Genomic DNA, 18743 nt, shown 5'->3' on the forward strand with positions numbered 1-18743 from the left:
TTTTTGTTTCTTCCCAATACTAGAGAAGAAATCCAGGGATTTGTATCTCTTCCTCCTAAGTGCTAAAATTCAGTCACATGGCACCACATGATCTTATCAAAATTTTAACCAAACACTTGCATATTCTACTCTCTTGCTGTCTGCTTTTACTTAGGTATTCCTCAACCAAATATTAAGGTTTTCAGGTACAATGAACAGAAGACCAGTGAAAAAATAAGCCCCAGTGCAACACTTTTTTTTTTTTTTTTTTAATTTTTGCTAACCGTAGAACAGTAGTGGCCTGAGGCTGCTGAGCTATCTGGAAAAGCACATCTGAGTGACAGACCTGGACTTTCTGTATCATAGTGTTAGCATGGTTGCCTGAGACCCATACTATTCAAGGCGGCAAGAAGAATGGAGGATAGGGCCGATTCATCTGTCTCATGTCTCTTCTATGTGAAGTGCTAAGTCTTTTCCATGTACATGAAAGCAGAATATATTATGCAGCTTACTGAGAGTGGAAGAGTCAAGCTGAAGGTTTATGAGTTAAACTACATACTAATGTACCATTTAGTAACTTGTTTCTCAAAAGTCTCAGTGAGAAAGTCTTGTGTTTTCTGTCCCCCATCAAGTGTCTTATACATATTTTCTGGCACACATACAAACACACACAAAGACACACAGACAGACACACAGACACACAGACACATAAATAGACACACACACACAACACTTAATTCTAAATATTGAATGATAAGGAGAAACACAGAAACCCAATAAATATCTAACTGGTAACGTCATTTAGAAAAAAAATTCAGTTATACTAAAGCAATATCCATATATGAGTGATCACCAGAACTATTCATTTATCTTCAGCATGAATCCAAATTTTTCTTTGAAAAGTTTTACTTTCTGTGAAGACACCAATAAATGATTGGCTTGGGCTTTCAACAAAAACCTTTGCTACAATGGTTGGCATCAACTTCCAGGGACAGTTCCTGTATCATACCAATAATGCTTATGTGGAGCATCAAGACTTGTAGTCAAGTTGAATGCATTAATAATAAACTTTCTCCAATACTGCACTGGTGTCACATTAAGGGAAAGAAATCAAAGCATTTTCCCTAGTGTCATTTAACCAAGAGAGATCCCAGATTTGAATTCTCTATTTGTTTTCCCTGTGTCTTCTGTCCAGTCTGAATCTATACCCTTTTGAACACTGTCTTGTGAATGTGTCCCTGTATCTGTGTCTGTATGTCAGGATGTGTCTGTACTTAACAAAAGACTTTTCATTGAACAGTACTGAAAGCATCACATGGGGGAAGGGATGAGATACTTGAAAGAAATCTTTATCAGAGTTTTTACAAAGGATTAAGTCACTGATTTCAGCTCACCCCAATCCACCCAGATAATGAACAGTATTACAAATATCATTGTTTTTAAAGCAATATCTGTACACTGCTTAGCTTACAACATTTATGGTGGATATTAATTTTATAAGGATGCTTTTTTGGCCTTCATTTTCTGTTTCAGCAAATGATTATCATAATACACATATAAGCATATATGCGTTAATCTTGAGTAGAGCATGGAAGAGCACATAACTTGTGATTACTCCTGTGTATTAGTTTAGGTTGTAAATGTTGGTTACTTGGGAAATCCAAGGCAAATGAGGACTGTTGTTAAATTTTCTCTTAAATGTGGGTTAAACAAACAGAGTAAATACATAGTAGAATAGCAGTCTTAATTCTTAAGTGACCTCAAAGTGTAATATTAATTCTGGTTGTGAGGTACAATAGGAGCTCCTGTCTCGTAGAATACAAGATACACTTTTGTAATATTGCATTGTCACAATTGCAATGCAATATGCAAATTGCCTTTTGTATATTTTTATCATCTTACATTGCCATGAGCACATGAAATTGAGATGCTCATTTAATGAGATAGTTATTTCTGTATATACATACTTTTATTTACATTATTTTACATGTATATACATATAAATAATGAATTGGAAAGATGTGTGTGAACTGTTTTTTGCAGCCCAGTCCCTAAATGTTAATGGTCCTCCTGCTTCAGGCAGCTTTGTGCCTACCTGACTGATGATGAAAAGAATGCTTACATGAAAAAAAATCATACAAATATTTAAAATTATGATTTTATTATTAGCCACTATAACTCTAACTTATAGTTTACTTGAGAGGATCTTAGAATTTTTCCATGGTAGTCTCTATGGTAAAGTGACATATATTTATGTCTTTTTCTCATCAGTAAATATTTTAATGAGGCATAATAATAATAAAATTCAAACTAGAAACACATAATACAGCATGGTTTGCTGGGGCGACCTTCTTTGAGAAGATGAGATGAAGCCGGTTCTTGCAACATGAACAGATATTTTCTAGCAATGACCTTTTCTGTCAGGGCTGGATATATAATAAGGACTATTCTCAGAAGTGTAAAGTATTAATAGGTTTGCAAGGAAGAAATGTTTCAGTATAATTTAATTTTAGAACTTTAGAAAAGAAAGAATAAGACAGTGCACGAGGGATGCAGAGTCAGAGGCAGCCTCTTACAACCCATACAAACTCCGTGGAGACCCATGGAAGCCACTGCAAGACTGGCTATTTAAGAAGGCAGACCTATTTTAATTTTTGAAATGTATTTCCAACCTCCCAGGGTAAAAATAGACTGGCATGGATTTAAAGTGGGCACAATGAAATAGTACTTCATTATCTTTGCAAAAACATGAAGACTATCATTGTGATGCATGTTAGAGTATATTTTGATCACTTGAGAAATCATTCTTACCATCTTTCCTTCTGTTATAATAAAAATGGATTTTTAAATAATCACTGAAGATTGTTTTTACACTAAATTCCTGAAGTATGATCTAGACTTGAATCTATCAAGCCAATTTAAGGAAAAGCAAATTGAAAATGTGTGTTTATATACAAATGCACATACACCTATACATACATGTATGCATGTATATTCATGCTTAAGATAATTAAAAATGCCTCAGTTACTCATAAAATGATTACTAGAAGAATATCAGTTTTCTCCTTGGTAAAGAGAGAAGTAAAATAAAAGTAAAATTTAAACAGACTCTGATCCTTGGAATCATAGAAGTTGTTGTGCTACACAAAGAAAATTATCCATACTCATAATTCCACCCATTTGAGATCCAGAAATTACTAAGTTAAAATAAAATGATGAGGATCAGTGCCCAGGAATCTAAAGTTATAGAGCTCTTTCTATGAAATCTTTATCAGCTGTTTTATTTAAGACTTGATTGAGTAGGCCATATAAGATAAAAGTAATTACTTCCCACTGGAAGAGTATTCTAGACTCCAGATGTTGTTTTAGGATTATAGGTCTGGGAAAAGCAGGCCTCCTAGTTGTCAATCAAGATTTGTGATAGTGCATTCATTCTTGTTGTAGGCATGAGAGAGAAGTACTTTTCTGATATCAAACCTCATTTACCTGGTAACTACGGGACCATCTGAAGGAGATGTCAGAGGCAGAGGATTTTGTTTATGTTTTTGGTTTTTCCTTTTGTTGTTTTAGATGGCACAAATTATATAATCAGTTGTATAGGTCTCAGAGTTGTTCCCCCAATATTATTTTTTCTTCCCTCTTTACTAATCAAGAAAGACTGATTTTTTTGTTATAACTAAAAAAATAAAAAATTTCAACATAAGATGCACATACTCATGTATATATCTATTATAAATTATTTACTCTTATAATAATAACAGTGGGATTCTATGAATATCTGGCACAAAAAATACAAAATAAAATACAGAAGTCATGCATGTCCTTTTCTCTTTCCAGTTGTTTTTCCAGGTGAGTTTATAACTGTCAAGTTAAAAGTTAGTTGAGTTGGAGAATGCACATTTACCCACAAATTGTCTACATAAGGGAAAGTGGAAGGTGGTGATCAAAAAAAGAAGAACGTTAAGTTATCTATAATAAACCATTTTTAAGTTTTAGTTTCTTTTAAATGTATGCGAGCATTTTTTTCTGCACATAGTCATGTAGACCAGATGTGTGTTTAATATCCACATGGGTTAGAAGCAGACTCTGGATCTTCTGGAACTGCCCTTTCAGATGTTTATGGGGTCCCTATAAGGGTGGATAGAACCAAACCCATGTCCTCTGCAAGAGGAGCAAGTGCGCTTAACTACTAAACCTGCTTGGGTATTTTTAAGACAAGGTCTTAATTTGCCATTATCCGATCTGTCATTCGCCATTATCTGTCTGTCATCTTCCTGCCTCAGCAGGAATCTTAGAAATGAAAGCATTCATCACCACAGGCAGCTTTAAAAACTGGCTATGGTGGAAGAAACTTAGGAGAGGTCTCTTCAAGGATTATCGTGTAGATTTTAATATGATATCATCATATTTAGTGTGTAATTAAAAACAGAAAAAAGAAAAGTTGGTTCAGGATTTTATTACCAAGATTGGTATAGAAATCACCAGAAAATTATCTTCTGGGAGAATGCTTCTTGGTTTCTCCTCAAGACAGGAATGTCTTCAGATAGGGATATCATTACTAAGTAAAGAAAAAATTAAAAGTTTTTCCCACTTGTGACAGAATCTTCACAGTTAAATATCCTTTGATTTTATTCCCTGGTTTGACCCCTACCTGATCAACAGACAAAAGCTTGCTCTGGAGATTCTCCTTGTTGCTTTCATTCTATTAGTAAATATAGTGGATCTTAGAAATTTTAATTTCATGTTAACAATTACAATCTGTGATATTTTAAATAAAAACTACTATTTACAAATATCTCAGGAAGGAACTAAAAGTTTGGATCATCATTTGTGAGTGGAAACAACTCTAACATTAGCACTCCTCAACAGCATGCTCTGTGCTGTCCTTGGTGCTGAAGCTAAGCAACAGCTAATCATAATATTCATGCTTATCCTAGGGCATTCTTACAACATGAAAGTGAAGTACTTCTCCCAGGCCCAACTCATATGTTACTTTCCTGAATTTAGGGCAGTGGTTCTGAATCTGTGGGTTGTGACCCGCTTTGAGGATCTAACAACAATTTCACAGTAGTCGCCTAGGACTATCAAAAAGCATAATTATTTACATTATGTTTCATAACAGCAGCAAAATTACAGTTATGAAGTAGCAATGAAAATAATTTGATAGTTGTGGAGTCACGATCACGTGAAGAACTGTGTTAAAGGTTAAGAATCACTGCTTTATAGATCCAGCATGTGAATCTCTTGACCTTCATTATGGAAGTTTTTGTATCTCTGTGTCTGGAAGAATGTATGAGAAATATATCACTGGCTTCCTTTTGTTCTGCTTCACAATTATTTCTGCATCTATTTTAACTTTCAAGTATAGGCGGCTTGTATCAGGAGAGTATCAATGACTAACTCAACAAAATTCGCAAGCTGCAGACTGTGCTTTCCATAAAGTGATTTATTTTTACTACACGATAGGTCTGTGAATAGATATGTGTGTGCAATCAACAAAAGTGTTGGTCAGGCAAGTTGATGGATCACAGTATTGTATGAGGAACAGAATTTTAAGTATAATCATTTTCAGGAATACTACAAATAGAGTCTAGCTACCCTAAACTTGTGATCTGAATACTTACATTGATTTTCAGATCCCTTCCAAAATCAAGAGTATTCCATTAGGTCATTAAAAATTGAATGAACTAAATTAAACATGAAAAATTACCTTAAGCTATTTTCTCACTTAAGCCAACTGAAATAAATAAATTAAAAAGCTCATGATCATTTTTTTGTTTGTAGGATTTTGTCAGACAGGCCTAAGATGGGGCAAGAAGATGATACCACTGAGTCTATTTTCTAGCATTTGTACATAGGAGATTAAATAAATTAAGTATAGCCAGTGGTAGAGTTCTAGTCTTGAGTGCATTTGTCCTAGAATTCTATGCCTTCCCTGGAGAAGGTTGGAAGATCATTAATTATGGAGTATAAGTGATATAAATTGTGAGAGAAGTTTCCACCTAAAAATTATGGCATGTTGCAGACACCCTGAATATATTTGCATTTTCTGTCTCCCCAGTACATTGGTCTTACTCTCCAAGCAGCACTTATTTGCCTTATTCCTTCCAAATAGACACTAATATTACAGCCGGGCAGTGGTGGCACATGCCTTTAATCCCAGCACTTGGGAGGCAGAGGCAGGCGGATTTTTGAGTTCGAGGCCAGCCTGGTCTACAGAGCAAGTTCCAGGACAGCCAGGGCTACACAGAGAAACCCTGTCTCGAAAAACAAAAACAAACAAACAAACAAACAAACAAACACAAAAAACAAAACACAAAAAGAGAAAACAGACACTAATATTACTAGAAAGATGCCCTTTCTCTACTTTCCATTCATTTTCACTTCTAGGTTTGCCAAGCACATCATATACTGGGAATTGAATCCAGGCTCTCATTCTACCTAAAGGCTTTATCAATGAGATATCACAAAACTTGGTGTTAGCCTTTTAACAATAAGACTAAAGAGATGACTGTTGGCAGATGTTTTTGTGCACCGAGTAAAGGTTGTCTTTGTGTTATTTAATTGATGAGTTCTGTACCAGCAGAAAATTGTGTACAGGCTGGACTTTGTTATTTTTACAAAGCATCACCTATCTCAGTATTTTGTAAACATTCTTCTCTATCACCTTCTGATTGGTTAATCCAAAACTGAACCAGCCAATTAGCTGGGCACAAAAGAATAGGGTGTGACATCCAATACCAGTCCAGAGGTCCCAGAGAGATGAGAGAGGAGAGAGCGGAATGAGGACAAGAAGAAGGCATGAGAGACCATGTGAAGGTACCAAAAGGATTTGCCACAAGATTGTGATGAGAGAGCAACCACAAGGACACACATGGACTAGAGGAAGCCAGCACAAGAGCAGATGGCAAGCCATAGATTATTTGCCTGGGTAGTGTCAGCCTATTTAGGTTAGACTAGCTCAGAACCTGCCCAACCAAGGCTTGAAGCTTAATAAAAATACTGTGTCTTTATTCAGGAGCTAAAACAGGCTCAAGAAGGTGTAAAAATGTCCAGCAGATACTTGAAAAAAGGGAATATAGAATCCCACCCCCAAGAATTACTTTTATGGATGACTATCTCTGGAAAATTATTCACCTTCCAAGTGAGAACAGAGTAACAGCGGCTACTTTTGGCAATATACTATGATCTGGGTGCTTGTTGTCCGGTACATTTTCTCAGAAAAGCCATTAGTGACCTTTCGTCAGGGCTCAGATGAGAGAACTGTTTCTGCAAAAGCACTTGCCCTGCCCACTTAAGCAGATAATAAAGGTTGGTGATGGAGTCTACTTTCAGGTGATTCCAAAGCTATGTTTTCAATGGCTGGCCCGGAAGATCTCTTTCGACTAGAACACCTCTTTTTATTCATTCCAACTAATCCTGCAGCGGCAAAGAAATCTCAACAAGTATGAAAGGCAAAGTAAAAATAAGTAATTATTATTTCTTATCCTCTCTTTCCTTGAGTATTAGATTAGTCCCAATTCTCAAGAATTGGAAATAGAGAGTATTTCAGGTGAGGGTCTTATCAATGTCAGCTTCAGGAATGACTTCTCAGACCCTCAGAAACACAATATCCAACTCATGTAGAAGGATCTTAATACATGGTATTTCCACCCATCTTGGTGCGTATCTCACGCAGCTGCCTCACTAACAACAGCTCTGGATGGCACCCTATATATCCCATGCACTTGCCTTTCTTTAGTGCATTATGTGGCATCTGAAAGAGTTCCTTCTCATCAAAATTGTTCAAGTCCTTAGAGGACTGAATGAGATTTACAAACCCTTCACAGATTTGCAGCAGGAAGTCCCCAGACACTTCTCAGGATCTGGGGCATACAACACATTCAAGAGACTTGGTGCTTTCATCTGTATATTGACCTTTCACTTCTGGGAAGATTGGCTTTAAAGGGGAAACTAGAGAGATGACTGACTGGGGGAAACTCTACTCTCTTTAAAGAACTCATTTGGGCAGTTTGTGTAGACATAAAAGCATTTGACTATTAAATACTGACAAAGGAAAGAACAAATATACCAATAAACAAATACATATTTTATGCATCTCGCCGTATCAACCCAGAATAACAGGACAAAATTTATACATATGCTTTTTTCAATTTGTTTAAAATTTGGTCAATATCATAGATGAGGGACTCCATTCTCAATTCTGAAGCTCGTTTTCTTTTGTGTCTATCCTCACAATTAAGGACAGAAACATGAGTAATTCGTCTTCACCAGTTTACCTCCAAGGAGTCTCTGACTATGTGAATCCCACTTCTAGAAAACTGAATCTTAAAGGATACTTTAGATTACAGAGATGTTCATGTCAAAAAAATGTAGAAGTGATCTTCCTATGAAAGAGATAGCACATCGAAAGTTCCCAAAAGTTATAATAGCTTGGCCACTACTGTATCTCAGTAAGGTTTCCTTATCCACATTTAATGTTCTAGGGATTTAATGTTCTGGCCTAAACCAAACATTTGGTGGGTTTGTGTCCACCTCTTTCTAAGCATCATTGCACCCAAGCTGGGTGAACAACCTGACACTCTCAATGGGTCATTTTACATCATAGTGACTGCTGTTACAAATAACCATACTTAAAAACACAATATATATCATGAATATTATACTATATGTGAAAGCAGGTTGATTCTAATGAAATACCCATATTGTGTTGCTTCAGTTGGTACAGTTAACTACTTCATGAAGATTTTAACTTTCATTTTCAGACTTATCCTTCAACATAAATAAGAGTATAAAATAAGATGGTTGAAATATCCATTCCAATCTTATTTAGATTTTAAAGCAAAAAAAAAAGTTTTTGAATTGAGATATTACTAGGTTGATTTCAAACTTCCAATCCTTCTGTTTTAATCTCCTAAGTGCTGGCATTATAACCATGCACCATCATATCTGCTGAAGCACTGTTTCTACTGCAATAAGTCCTTTGATTTTTGTGTATTCCTTTCTCATGACAAGCTCTCTCTCTCTCTTTTCTTTTTAAATTCAAAACACTTTCTTACTGGATTTCTTATCTTTAAAATTAAGCTCTCTGGGACTGGCAAGTCACAGAGCAATGTTCACTTTATCAGGAACTGTTGTCTCCTCTGCAAATACATTGCTTAAGTACCATCAATCGATACATCTGGGACAAAGGGACCTGTGGAATCAATTTAGGGAGGAGAGTAAGTGTTACCTAGTAACTATGCACTTATACATTAAAATATTTCTTTTTAAATCATCAGACTTCAATCTCAGAGTAACTATTTGAGATATGATCCCAGCTTCCTTCATTCGATTTCAGTTGGCTACTGACCTTCAATGTGAACATTTAGAATTCAACATCAGGCAGCTTTCCACTGGGATAAAAGATTTGGGGATTTATTTTCTATAATGCACATTATTTGTAGTTTTCATCTTCTGAATTACTTACAAGAGCCTAAGGTCTAATACAACCTTGACTAGCAGAGTTCTGTGTACAAAAAACTTGCACGCTGAGTTATTTTGCGATGCAACTTGACTTCTAAAAACTATTTCTGTAGTTGCATAGAAAGACTACATCTTTTCCCTTAAGACTCATTGTTTTTGCTTCTGTTTTAGTACTGCAGAGCTTCGTGTGTAACTGAAAGCATCACACCCTACATTACAAAAGATAGTAGAAAGTAGATAACCCTCAGTACTGTTTGCAAAGAATTGTGACCCACAGAATTACTGTCTTTTAGTACAAAAGAGGCTTAATATAGAAAGTAATATTAATACCTGCTAATACCAGAGAGCTGAAAGAAAATCATAACAAGCGAGAGGTCATATGAGAGTCTTTGTAAAGTTGTTATGGATAAAGGGAAATATTTTGTGGATTCTGACTAAGATGATTGACAGAGATGACAGGATGAGAGGAGGCCCTCTTATTGGACGGCTTGTTTGCATTTGTTTATTTTTTATGTGTTTACCTATCTATCTATCTATCTATCTATCTATCTATCTATTTATTTATCTGTTTCTGAGACAGGGGTTCACTGTGTAACATTGTTTGACAAAAACCGTTATATGTGCCAGACTATCTTCCAATTTACCGAGTACCCTGGATTAAAGACATCTGCTACCACACCCAGCCAGATCTTGATTTTTGGTTTTGTTTTTAACATGGTATCTGTGGATGAGTGTGTCAACAAGGGAGTAAATTTGGGAATTAAATGTTCTAATTCTGAGACAGGAAACTTTATTACCTTCCATCCACTATTCCTCTCCTCCCTCTCTCTAGTAATTTAGCAGACAGCTAATTGTGAAACTCATGGCAAAACCCAGCATCAGACTTACCTAGCAAATCTGTTATGGCTAATCCACCACATGTTTATATTTTTCTATAAAGTCAAGCCTAATGTTTACAGGCATACAGGTACATATGAGAAACTTTCTTACTTATTTTAAAACAAAATTTTTGACCACATGTTTTTCTTCTTATAAGAATATTGTTCTAATACAATATTATCTTGATTTTGAGCCAAGTTAAGAAGGCTATGCAAGGAATCTCAAAGACTTTATTATTCTGGAAGCTGTCTTACAATAAGTCAAGCCCACAATTATCCTCAAAGGAACTAGAAAGACTAGGGACATGCCTAGTACAGTGTTAGTGGCACTGGATATAGACCTGCCTCATTCAACAGAATTTGGAGCAGCAGCTTTCAGTGAACATTCAGAGGCTGGTTTGAGCAATGGATAGACTTACCCTTATGTGTGCTGACAAAGACCAGATGGTTACATCTCTAAGTTGGAATTCAGCTGGCTTAGCATGATGATTGTTTGTCCACCTCATTTGTGAATTTACCATCCTTATGAGCATACAAAACACACCTGGTGAATACCAGCCCCAAGTATTGATGTGAACACCTGTCTTGTGTTCTGCACAATTCAAAGGGCTGTCTTAAGGGAGGAAGGAAAATTCCAAATAATACTAAGAATGTAACATATTGCCGAACTTCCAAAATTGCTAAAACTGAAAATATTCTTAACCCCCGTCAGTTATTCTCTATATCGTTTTATTAATTCTCAAGAGACAGAGATGTAGGCATTAACCCTGTTCTGCATTCCTCTCCACTGGTCAGGAAGAATGCTGGTGCTTTGTGAAAGAGGATTACAAAACCAAACTCTTGTGGTATTTCTTATTTACTTGAGAGTAATCCAGGGCATTTTGAACTGCTATTTTTACCTAAAATACACCATTTTAAAAGATACCTTCAGAGAAAATAACATATAATAAAACTGCTTCCAGAACAAACCTCAATGAATCCTCATTAGTAATTCAACATTGGGCTTTTTAGAGGCCTCTGTCCCTTTAACCACTTGCTTTAAGCCATGGTCAGCCATGTTCAATGACATTTTGGGGGTGGACAGGGAGCATTGCTCCATGTTGCTTTGAGCTGTTTGCAGACAAAGCTCTGAAGACAGCACAAAACATTTCTTCTCTGAGCCCTCGAAAAAACGAATTGTTTATAATGGTTCATTTATTTATTTTTCACACAATTACTTCAGGATTCATATGCCAAGGCAGTGACATCATGTTGCATAATGACACTGGCTGCAAGTTCATTCATAGCAAGTAATTTGAGGTTGAGGACTTCACCTTAAAACATGTACATCCTGGGACCTTGCTCATGGCAAATACTAAATCAAACCCAAATGGCTCCTAGATTTTGATCTTCCTGTCAAGACTGAGTGCTCGGGTGACAAGCCTGTGGTCTTTGGAAAAAGGAAAGATGATATAAGCATTGGGGAAGCCATGAAGCTCTTTGAATTTAGAAGTGGCAAAGCAAGCCAAAAAATGATCATTGGACTATGGACAGTTCTGATATTTGGGACTTGTATGTATCTGAACTACTAGGACATTTCTTGGGTAGTTCAGGAGAGCTCCTCACTTTCCATCTGCTTGTAAAAACCAAAGGTTTTGTGCCCCCATTAAAGTTTTGGGGGTCTCCAGTCTAGCTGAATTGCAGTGTTAAGTTTGTGTGTGTGAATAAGAACTATTTTACAAAGGAAATCCAACAACAGACGTGAGAATATCTACCAGCCGTTATATGATTTTGTTCATTCTTTTGATTTACTTATTCAACATTTTCACTTACTGCATCAGTCTAGAACAACAGGATTGAAGGTTTGCATAAGAATATATAAATAGGGGAATGTATTGGAAATGGTACCTATCTTTGGAACATAATCTAAGCCATCCAGGCCTATTTGTTTCATATCTCTATAACTGAATAGCATAGCCTATTCATAACTCATTCATAAAGGACTGCTGTTCTATTTATCTTGTGATTCTAAAGGTTGAAAACTCCAAGATCAATCCCAGGGATTCTTGGGAACTGCCTTTTTGCAGTTCATTATGCCCTAGCAGAGGACACCACCTGGGAAACAGAGTAAGGACAAAATTGTTTTGTTTTGTTTTGTTTTGTTTTTTGTTTTTTGTTTTATTACTGCATGACACACTGCACATTATGATTTCAGCTAATATTAACTATTACCCCAAAACCCACCTCCAAATATCATTTATATATGAACCTCAGGGTAAAGTTCCCAGCCTTGAATTTTGAGGGACTCTAAGATGATAGAAATGAAGAAGGAAAGGTTGTCAAGAAAAACGTATAAACTAAAGGAAAGGGATACTAGAGTTTCTGACCTAGGACAACTAGAAAGGACCAGTTTATAGAAGTTCAAGAGCCACAGAAGAAACTGCTATAGCATGTGTCCTGATCTTAACAGGAGTTTTACAGAGGAAAAGCAGGATGCTCTTTGAATCTGCGGTTTAGAAAGTTTACTGGAAAAAGGCAGACTGCAAGGATTTGCATTTGAGAAATAAATAACTAGAATTATTCAAGGATGGCTAGAAAGTATGGTATTGTGTTGGCCAAGTACAACCCTATTCCATGTAATTATGTCAAAATGCTTATGCAATCACCATCTATGGTAAATTTCGGTATAAAAACGTGTTGAAAAATGGTGACTAAAAATTGTGTGAACTAGGAAAACAAGCTTTGAGTTCTTCTTCTTCTTCTTCTTCTTCTTCTTCTTCTTCTTCTTCTTCTTCTTCTTCTTCTTCTTCTTCTTCTTCTTCTTCTTCTTCTTCTTCTTCTTCTTCTTCTTCTTCTTCTTCCTTTTCTTTGAATCTCAAGTAATTGTCATTTGAAAATAGTGGAAATAGCTGAGGGAAGGCTCCGTTTTATTCTTTAAGATGCTGCCATCTAGTGACTCTTCTGTAAAATTACACTGTGACCATCTATCAAGTTTGTATCTTGCTACAGTCCCCACTTTAATAATTTATGGTTTCTGCCATCCATACAAAAGAATTGTACATTCAATAAAATGTACTATGAGGGCCTGAAGTGTTTTTCTGATATGATGCCATAGCTGTGACCACAGGGCATTAATAACAAAATCCAGTAGGTGAACTTGGTGCCTTCTTCTTCATAGTCCATACTTTATGAATAATTTATAATAAAATAAAGTACAGACTATTCTTTGGGTGCTCTAAGAAAGTTAAACTCCAAACAATGTATTAAAAGGTGAGTTTGAAAAATTCTCTTGTTAAAAATTATTCTTCTATTTAGAAATATGAGTAAGTAGAAAGATCACTTAAGTTTCACAATTTCTATTATTTTTCCATGTGGAATTTTAGTCATGTGGGTATCTCACAATGCATGGTAACAAATGTGAGTGTCTTTTAAGATGAATCGTGAATTTGAAAGCCCAGATTCTGATGATCTCTAAGACTTCTTGTTGATTAGATGCATTGCTTCCCAGTCATTTTCAAAAGGTGTATTACCATAAAAGACCCCTTACTTATATGATATATATTCCTCAATTTGGGTTAAAAATGGCATAAAATCACCTCTCTACATGAGAAGAAAACAACAAAATAAGGTACATATAATAAGCACATATTATAGAAAAAGTGTTCCTTTTGTAAAATAATAGATAATATTCTAAGTATAGTTTTGTGAACTGAATTTCCAAGAATAAAAGCCACACCTGTGTTAAGAATTCTACAAAGCTGAATAGAACAATGGCAGAAAAGATCGTCTGAGACTGTGGAGAGCTCAGATGTGGTAGGCTTGAAGCACAATTATCTTAAGCTATCTTTAGTCTCCTTAATAGCCATTCATTGTTCACCTGTGTGTGTGCCCTGCCATCCTTGTGACTATCAGGTGGAATATTTGTGAATGTGCTAACAAAAGCAATAGCTTCCACCAGCCCACAGTCTTAGAATGTCATTAGATAGTGCCTGGGACCTGTAACAGAGATTTCTTTCAACAACCTGATATTTCCATGAAAGTACTCGAGAAAGTGACATGATTTATGACTTTCTTTTGTTCTGTTACTCACTGCAGGAGTAACATGCATCTGCATCAGGTACTAGCATGAGCCTCTCATGCCCAATGTTACCCCACTGGGCGGTTGTTGGAGAGTTCTTTTCAGAGGTTGGACTTTCCTTCCATTGATCTATGGGTTTGTTTTGAGATGATAGTTGAGATACATTTCGGGTTGAATTCTATTTGTATTTTGTTTCTGAAGCATATGGTTCAAGGTTAACCTTTTAGTTTCTTTCCGGAAGATTCAGTTACAGGCATTTGGTTTGTTTCTGGTTTTAGATTTTTTAATTTGTTAAAATTTGGCCCTTTTCCTCCAATATATAATTTTGTGTTTTACTGTGGCCTGTGTTTTGCTTGGGGGGGCGAGGAAGAGTGTGAAGGGCAAGAGCAAAAGAAAAGAAGAGAGCAAGAGAGTGAGGAGGGAGCAAGCAGCCCCCTTTTAGTGAGCACACCTGGTTGTTGCCAGGTAACTGTGGGGTGGAGCCTAGATGAAATACCAACTGCCTGTCTATCAGAAACCTCATGATACACACAACCAATTGAAAGGGAAGTTCAGAAAGATACATTTATTCGTGGGATGGAAAGAAGCATAAGCGCCAATGACCCAGTACCTTGAGTTTCCACCCATTACATGTAAATGTCCAACATGTAAATTCCAGGGCAAGTCTTAGATACAGTGAAAGAAAAGGACAGGATGAGAGATACTGAGGGTGTGTCTGCCAAAAATACCATGCAGATTTTACCCAAAGCACAGGTCCCTAGCCAGCAGAGAGGAGCTTGTAACGTTTCGAGGAAAATTGGAAATAGATTGAATGTAATAGGAAATATTTGGAGTGAAACCGTGATTTGCTATTCTTCCTCACTTTATGTTTGATGTTTTTATTAACTCAACTTTGGAAAAAGCGAACAACTGAAGACAACTTGCCTTACCATTTCCTCGAGGGGAAACTTTTGATGTTTTGGGGTTGATGTTTTTCTTTGTTTGGGGTTTTCTTTGTTCTTTTCTCTTTTGTTGTTGTTTGTCTGTCTGTTTGTTGATTTATTGCTCTCACAGCCTGTTATTGATCTGTTTCAAATTTTATCTTATCTAGGTTTACTTTTGGAAGTTTATTTTCATCTAGAAATTTACCAACTTCTTTAGATTTTTTTTTCCATCTAACTGGAATATCTTTCAAGATATGGCCTGATAAGCTTTGAATTTCCATGGCAACTGCTGTAATGGCTACCCTTACCTTGCTAAACTATTGATTTGGGTCTTTCCTTGCTCTTGTTTGGTTACTTTGGCTACATAAGCCCTTGTTAGTCTTGTTTACCTTTTCAAAGAACCTACTTTTCACGTTATTGATTCTTTGTATTATTTATTTTCCTTTCCACTTCACAAATTTCTGCCCTGATCATAATGACTTCTATTCCTTTGTTATATGGCTTTTGTTATTTTTTCCAGAACTTTTAGTGCATCTATTAATTTATTTATTTGAGATCTCTCTTATTTATTTTCTTTTCCTTTCTTTCTTTTTTCCCTTCCTTTCTTTCTCTTCCCTTAATTTACTTCATTTCATTTACATCTTTAATTTGTTTTTTATTTTTAAATATATTTAATCATATTTACCTCCCACAAACTTCCAGATTTCCTCCATCAACCCAACTTCATGTTTTTTCTGTTTTTAAGAAACAAGATTTTAAAAAGACAAACAACTACCACAAAACAATTGATTTCTTTATGTAAGCATGTAGAGCTACAAACTCCCATCAGCTGAGATATGTTGTGTTCTCATTGTTACTTAATTCTAGTAATGGTTTTATTTTTTTTCCTTGATTTCTCCAAGGACTCACTCAATGTTAAGTAGTATATTATTTAAATTCTATAAGTTTTTGTGGGATCTAAAGTTTCTCTTGCTGTTATAGTCCTCATGCATTGTAGTCAGATGAAATACAAGGAATTATTTAAATTTTCTTCTATGTATTATACTTGATTAATATCCTAATATATGAAATGTATAATGCAGTGTTTGAATGGCATGTTATGTAGATGTCTGTTAAGTTCACTTGATCTATGATTTCATTTAATTAAAATATTATCTTCTTTATTATTTAATTAATTTTTGTGGGGAACGACCTGTTAATTGGTAAGAGTGAGGTACTGAAATCATATCTACTATTTGTGCTGGAGTTAATCTGTGACTTTAGCTCTGATAGTACTCATTTTATGAAATTGGATACACCAGTTTCCTTGGCACATGGCCCTCTTGGTTGAGTGCTCCATTAATAACTATGGAGTTATTCTCTCTATCATTTTTTAGTAGGTTTTTTCTAAATTATATTTGCCAGATATTGTAACAGCAGGATCTGCTTGTTCGTAGTGCCATTTGCTTGGGATAGATTTCCATTCTTTCGTCCTAAGGTAGTAATTTGGTGACACAGTGAGGGTTTTTTTTTGTTTTGTTTTGTTTTGTTTTGTTTTGAGTCAACAAACATATGACACATGCTTTTTGATCCAATCTATTAGGCTGTGTTTACAGATTTGGGAATTGAGGCCATTAATATTCAGGGTTATTGAAAGCTGTATTAATCACAGACATTCTGCTGATTTTGTTGGTTTTCTTTCTTCCTTACACTGCTTAGTATTATTCTGTTATGGAGTATCCCTTTTTGTAGCCTCATGGAGGGATTTATAATATTTTTATGTCTGTAGGAGTATTTTCCATAGAGCTGGCTTAGTGACCATAAATTTATTTAGACTATTTTTGTCACAAAAGTTTTTATTTTTTCCTTAAAATTTGGTCATTAACTTCACTGTAAATAGTACCTTGGACTGGCAGTTGTTATCTTTCTGATCTTAAAATACATCATTCCAAGACCTTCAAGACCTTCTAGCCTCTAGACTTCCAGTTCAATAATATTCTACTGGTATTCTGATGGCCTTTACATGTGACCTGGTGTTTATCCCTTGCAGCTTTCAGTATGCTTTCTTTGTCCTACTTATGTATTGTTCTAATGAGAATATGATTAAAGGAAGTTCTTTCCTGGATAGACATCTCTTTTTTGAACTCTGCTAATTTTTCTATCTTGACTCTCTAAAAAAATGTTTTCTATACCTTTAGGATAAGTTTCTTCTCCTTCTCTTATGACTACAACTTGTAATCTGGTCTTTTTAGAGGGGCCTCATACATCTTGGGGTTTTCACTATTATCGTTTGTTCATTATCCTTGTTGGATTCTTCTAGTCCTTCCTCCTTATCTTGAAGCTCCATGTTTTCTCCTCTTACTGCTCCATCCTGTTGCTGAGACATCATTAAATTTTTATTTTAGTTACTTTTGATCATACTTTACTTTATTTTTATTTTACTTTATTATTTTACTTTATTATTGTATCATACTTTATTTTATTTTGCTTACTATGACTTTTATAGCATATTGGTTTTTCTTCAGTATTTTTTCTTTTTTTAATTCTTCTTAAATACCATCTATCCCCTTCTTTATTGTGTTTGCCTATCTTTATTGTGTTGCCTTTATTGTGTCTTTGAACATGTTTGTGATCATTATTTGGTCTGTCAAGAGCTCATTTAAGTTACTCATACTAGATGCCATTTTCAGGAATAATACTTTTGAGGAAGATATGTTGTCTTGTTTGTTCACATTTCTGTCATTAGTGCGTTGAGAAATATATGCATTTGGTGAGACTTCTTTGCTTGGTTTAATTTTAATCGGCTATATTCTTTTAGTTGAAGGATTTGTACTGTTCAAGTGGGCGTTATATGAGGAAGTGTAGATTGTATTCAGAATATAATTTTTCAGATCTGGAGCTCCCGATACCTGACATAAACTCTGTATACTTCCCTCAGTAGGACATTAACTGGGAGAATGAGAAGACTTGTTTGGTATTACCACTATGTAATTTTCATATTAGCATAGGCCTCAAAGACCACTGCAACACAAACAACCATGTATAGAATGAAGCACACTCAGATTTTAGTTAAAATGGCCAGAAAGGGGAATGGAGTAAGGTAAATAAGTAGAAGGATTAAGTATTAGAATGGCTTTGAAGAAAAGAAATTAAGGTTGGAAAAGTAACTAGGAGGGGAGAGGTGAGATATACTTAGGATCTATAGAATTTAGAGATTGTTATTTTGATGAAATGGTATAAATCAGAAGGAAAAGAAATGGGAGCTAAGAATGAGAACAAGAAGAAAAGCCATGGGGGAAGGGGAAAATATAAAATATGACAGCATAGAAGAATAGAGTAGACCAGACAAGACTAGAATGAAAGAACTAGAGTAAACTGGAGGGAACAAAATAAACAAAAGTCTAAAACAAGCTGAACAACAGACAAACAAATGCAAGACCAGCATGACACATGCTTGCAGAA

The 18743-nt window shown here is 35.4% G+C and overlaps 1 protein-coding gene across 3 annotated transcripts in view; it reads left to right on the plus strand.

The window, feature by feature from the left end:
* Window positions 1–18743, plus strand: part of Kynu (kynureninase) — a 125939-nt gene that overhangs the window by 57625 nt on the left and 49571 nt on the right. The window lies entirely within an intron of this gene.

The sequence above is a fragment of the Arvicanthis niloticus genome, chromosome 2 (assembly GCF_011762505.2).
Source record: "Arvicanthis niloticus isolate mArvNil1 chromosome 2, mArvNil1.pat.X, whole genome shotgun sequence".
NCBI classification, from domain to species: domain Eukaryota; kingdom Metazoa; phylum Chordata; class Mammalia; order Rodentia; family Muridae; genus Arvicanthis; species Arvicanthis niloticus.